Source organism: Sinocyclocheilus anshuiensis, unplaced genomic scaffold (genome assembly GCF_001515605.1).
Source record: "Sinocyclocheilus anshuiensis isolate Anshui unplaced genomic scaffold, SAMN03320099.WGS_v1.1 scaffold1014, whole genome shotgun sequence".
NCBI classification, from domain to species: domain Eukaryota; kingdom Metazoa; phylum Chordata; class Actinopteri; order Cypriniformes; family Cyprinidae; genus Sinocyclocheilus; species Sinocyclocheilus anshuiensis.
In genome coordinates, this window is record NW_015540943.1 from 1819078 (window position 1) to 1824817 (window position 5740).

A 5740-nucleotide genomic window follows, 5' to 3' on the forward strand; every position below is an offset into this window, starting at 1 on the left:
AACTCGGGGACAGGAGCCCTCACTGGGCTAAACTCAGGAACAGGACCCCTCGTGGGCTGGAGCCGACACTGGAGCAAGCTCTGGGGTGGAGTGGCGAGGTAAGAGGTATCATATCGATCACAAGTGCAGTATGGGGGTGGAGTGGCGAGGTAAGAGGTATCATATCGATCACAAGTGCAGTATGGCGTACCTCAAGGCTCAGTACTAGGGCCGTTACTCTTCACGCTTTACATGTTACCCTTGGGAGATATCATCAGGAAACACGGTGTTAGCTTTCACTGTTATGCTGATGATACTTCCTATTGTGAAGTCATGCAATGTGAAACCCCCTGTCGCCATCGTGCAGTGTGAACACAGCAACAACTGAATGCTACCCCAGATAGTCACACAGTGTGAAAACAACGGCGATCTGACAAGTTTGAAAATCGTGCAGTGTGAACTCGGCATAAGGGTCTTCCTTCGGTTTGTTTCATTACTTTAATAATACTTATTGATTAATTCAATTATAACTGCTCTTATCGATTTTGATGACATCAGGGAATATTGATAATTTTCTATCATCTTGATTTGGAACTTTAATTTCAAAATTAACTACGGTCTCTGCCTCCACATTGTAATAATACTCATTAAGTAATTTAATGGTAATCGCTCCTATAATTTTAATGACATCATCATTAAGTTTAATCATTAATTGTCCTTAATGATTTTAAATTTGAATTGTATTTCATAATTAATTACAGTTTCTGCATCCATATTGCAATAATACTTACTGATGAATTTAATTGGTATTGCTCTTATAATTTTAATGACTACATCATTGATTTTTAATCATTAAATATCATTACTGATTTGAAATTTTAATTTCATTTATAGTTAATAAGGGTTTGGACGTCCCCACTTCAATGATACAGTTGATTAATTTAATTATAATTGCTCTTATTAATTTTAATGATTACATCATTCAATTTTAATCATTAACTGTCATTACGGATTTAAAAGTTTAATTTCATTCGCAATTAAGTTTTTGTCTACCTGTTAGGCCTTCTTCTCTCTCTCCTTCAGTTATTTAATTTACTCGGCTAAATTTTCATAGGTTTTCCCTTGCTTAAGCCTTTTAGTAGATAGCGCTCCCCCTAGTGCTTGGTCGGTGAAGTGACGGTTGTCACCACAGCGGGTCACAGTGAGCGGAGCCACCTGTTCTGACATAACCTGGTGCGGGCCCTGCCACTGGACTCCACTGGAACAATTTAACTCACCACCAAGCCTAGCTTATAAGAGCATTGGCCCATCCAGTTAGTAAAACCCGAAAAGAAAATTAGGGTTTTCCTCAATACTTAGGTCAGTTAGTCTCCTCCTACTAACACAGCAAAACCAACCCCTTAGGTGTATTGACCCAACAGCGCCACTACTCGGTCAACCCTGCCATTTTTCCTAACATTGGGAGTAACATCCCTCTCCTTCTTCTTCTCTCTCTCTCTCAGCTGTCTTCTTCTGATTTGACTACTGCTGCTGTTTTAGGATTGTACCTGTGAGAATCATAAAAGCAGATAACTTTAGAAACATTTAACAAATATTTGTGAAACTTGAACACTTCATTTCAAAATTGTCTGACTCTCACCCTACCTTCCCTTCTCATCCTGGGATCCTACCAGCCAAGGCTAAAGCAGGTCAACAAGGAGATAGGCGTCCACTAAATTTTAAACACACATCTAGAAACTATCTAATTGGTGTATGGTTGTCAGCTGAGAAACCGATACTGTCATTGTTATTGTTTTTCCTTCACCCCGGAGGAAATTTTAATAACAATCACAGTCCTGGTATTTAGAAATCCCCATTTCCAAACCCCTGTCTAGAAGCATCCTTCTAAATCAAACTTTACAAAGAAAAAAAAAAAAGAGTCAAAAATGTAATTGTACTCATTCTGCAACCAGAAAAGGGTATTTTGTTTTGTCTTTCTCTCTCATCTTACCATTAGCTCTAATCTTTCTTTACAAAAAAAACTTTCTCTTATAGGAAAAGTGGAAGCAGCCAATTATTATTCTGTTCCTTGCTCTTAATGACATCATCATTAAGTTTAATCATTAATTGTCCTTAATGATTTTAAATTTGAATTGTATTTCATAATTAATTACAGTTTCTGCATCCATATTGCAATAATACTTACTGATGAATTTAATTGGTATTGCTCTTATAATTTTAATAACTACATCATTGATTTTTAATCATTAAATATCATTACTGATTTGAAATTTTAATTTAATTTATAGTTAATAAGGGTTTGGACGTCCCCACTTCAATGATACAGTTGATTAATTTAATTATAATTGCTCTTATTAATTTTAATGATTACATCATTCAATTTTAATCATTAACTGTCATTACGGATTTAAAAGTTTAATTTCATTCGCAATTAAGTTTTTGTCTACCTGTTAGGCCTTCTTCTCTCTCTCCTTCAGTTATTTAATTTACTCGGCTAAATTTTCATAGGTTTTCCCTTGCTTAAGCCTTTTAGTAGATAGCGCTCCCCCTAGTGCTTGGTCGGTGAAGTGACGGTTGTCACCACAGCGGGTCACAGTGAGCGGAGCCACCTGTTCTGACATAACCTGGTGCGGGCCCTGCCACTGGACTCCACTGGAACAATTTAACTCACCACCAAGCCTAGCTTATAAGAGCATTGGCCCATCCAGTTAGTAAAACCCGAAAAGAAAATTAGGGTTTTCCTCAATACTTAGGTCAGTTAGTCTCCTCCTACTAACACAGCAAAACCAACCCCTTAGGTGTATTGACCCAACAGCGCCACTACTCGGTCAACCCTGCCATTTTTCCTAACATTGGGAGTAACATCCCTCTCCTTCTTCTTCTCTCTCTCTCTCAGCTGTCTTCTTCTGATTTGACTACTGCTGCTGTTTTAGGATTGTACCTGTGAGAATCATAAAAGCAGATAACTTTAGAAACATTTAACAAATATTTGTGAAACTTGAACACTTCATTTCAAAATTGTCTGACTCTCACCCTACCTTCCCTTCTCATCCTGGGATCCTACCAGCCAAGGCTAAAGCAGGTCAACAAGGAGATAGGCGTCCACTAAATTTTAAACACACATCTAGAAACTATCTAATTGGTGTATGGTTGTCAGCTGAGAAACCGATACTGTCATTGTTATTGTTTTTCCTTCACCCCGGAGGAAATTTTAATAACAATCACAGTCCTGGTATTTAGAAATCCCCATTTCCAAACCCCTGTCTAGAAGCATCCTTCTAAATCAAACTTAACAAAAAAAAAAAAAAAGAGTCAAAAATGTAATTGTACTCATTCTGCAACCAGAAAAGGGTATTTTGTTTTGTCTTTCTCTCTCATCTTACCATTAGCTCTAATCTTTCTTTACAAAAAAAACTTTCTCTTATAGGAAAAGTGGAAGCAGCCAATTATTATTCTGTTCCTTGCTCTGTTTTTTATTCTTCTTTTCTTCCTCTGTTCTCTAGTTGTGCTACCTGTGTGTGCTTACTAATTTCCCCGCAGAGACTACAAATTAGAAGCATGTCCACCAGAGGATCACAGTAGCAGAGAACCACGTTCACCTGCCCATTACACACTCAACATCAGCCCACACCTGACATTGCACATTTACGCCTTTGCGTTGCCTTGCTGTGTTTTGTTTTTCTCCTCTTCAAGGTCTGTGTCAGTCTCGTTTCTAGATCTCCCTCAACTCGTCAAAACATGTCTCGCACAACAGACCCTGTAGGCCACTGGGAGGACCTCGAGACATGGCTAAGTGTTGCAACAGACAGCCTCCTACCTAAGGCTGCTGAAACACTGAGGCATCAGACACAGGACCAGCTGGATGACAACATAACAAGCCTTATGAGAGAAGACCCAAGTCAGAGCTACAGTCACAAAGAACTAGCCAAGATCACTGGCTCCTTAAGTCACACACTCATCGCCACCCTCAAGCTGAGCGACAGGCACGCCGCCCATCTCCAGCAGGAGCTGACACGCGCCCAACGACGCATCGAACAGCTAGAACTTGAGGCTCAGGGATGACAGGAAGGGCCCGATGAGATGGAACAAGGCGCCGAGGAGGAGATCACCAGACTAAAAGAGACCCTAGCAGCTACTACCCAAGAAATGGAACAAGGCAAGGTAGACTACGTTGATGTCTCCAACAAGCTACAGTATGCAGAACAGCTCCTGGAAAAGGCAAAAGCTGACTTCAGAGACAAGAACAGCAGAATTAAAGCCCTTGAAACTCACCTGGATGAGTCGAGAAATTAGATCAGCCGCCTAACACGACAGCTGGACTACATCAAAGAGGAGTCAGACGCTCCAGCCAGCCACAGATCATCGTATGGCTTGGGCCTCAAAGACCTCGAGAAGCTCGCCAGGAACATTGGCAAATTCACCCCAAGGGTGCCAGGTAGCCAGGATGTCCAAGCTTACCTGCAAGATATCGATAAACAAAAGATAGCCTCAGAAAAGGGCGCCAAATCCACAGCAGTTCTTGAATTCAACACTCAAAGTCAAGGGCTGCCTCTAGAGGGCGCCCAACATCAAGACCATGCCAAGCCGCCACCCAAAGAGTGGAATGCACCCTCGTCCCACAGAGACACGGGACTCCCATGCTGGTACCCGACATAAACAGAGGAACAACCGCTGGGATGGACCAGGTGGACGACAACACTCACCTGGACGTCACTGGGAGAAATCATGGGACCAATCAAAACCTCATGAGAATCAATGGGAGAGATCATGGAATCAGCCAAACTCATTTGGAAACTCAAGAGGGGAGCAACCAGTCCCAGGAATCGACGAAAGAATTCACAAAGATTCCAAGCTGACCGAGCTCAAACTGAATCCACACAAGAACAAAAGACATCACCGTGTTTTGACTCACAAGAACTGATGAAAATGATGATGAAAGAGTTCTTCCAAAGCAAGGAGGAGGATCGGAAGTGGGAAAAGAAAGACAAACCAGATTCAGCCTGACTAGCAGCCGGACGAGAAGGCAGCGACCACTTGACCCAACAAACTACAGAGAACAGCAATTCTTCACCTCACTCTCAGAGCACTGTAACCTCCATAACTTCAGACGGACAAGAAATCCTACCTGAACAACCCGCAAAACAGTCAGAAACTGACCCAACACCTGATGCGTCAGATCACAGCAGCGTTCAACAAACACCTGCTGACGAAACCACTCAAGTTCCCGAAAGTGCTGTCTTGGTTGTCTGCCACTCCGAAGAACAACACCAGATCAGTCCTGACATCCTACCTCTCTCATCCCAAACTCCTGGGTGACCTCATTGAGAAAGTTATAGCAAGAAGGTTTTACCTTTCCATCATCATCGAACGCCACATCAAAGTTGATGCCCTTCTCGACACGTGAGCCGACATCACCCTAATGTCGACCGAACTCCTTGAAGAAGTCCAAGAGAGAACAAAGAGGTGTAATAGCACCCTCAAACTCCAAAGGTGCGAGCTGAAACTTCAAGCATATTCCCACACGGGCCTACAACTAAAACATGTGGCCCCAATTCACCTAACTGTGAACTGATGATGCAATGTCAAAGCCAGGGCCAGGGCCAAGTTAAACACCAAGCCGCAAGGACCAGGACCCTTTCCTCTGCTCATTGCAGGCACCTGACATTAGACTCAGGCCCCCTTCGAATCATGATTGCCATAAATGTCCACGACACATCAGTGTCCGATGCAGCACTATCCCTGTGGGCGGAGAACTCTGCTA

The 5740-nt window shown here is 42.2% G+C and overlaps 1 pseudogene; it reads left to right on the forward strand.

Annotated features, from left to right (window-relative positions):
- Positions 1–3717: 3717 nt before the first annotated feature.
- Positions 3718–4635, forward strand: LOC107689741 (uncharacterized; annotated as a pseudogene).
- The last annotated feature ends 1105 nt before the right edge of the window (positions 4636–5740 follow it).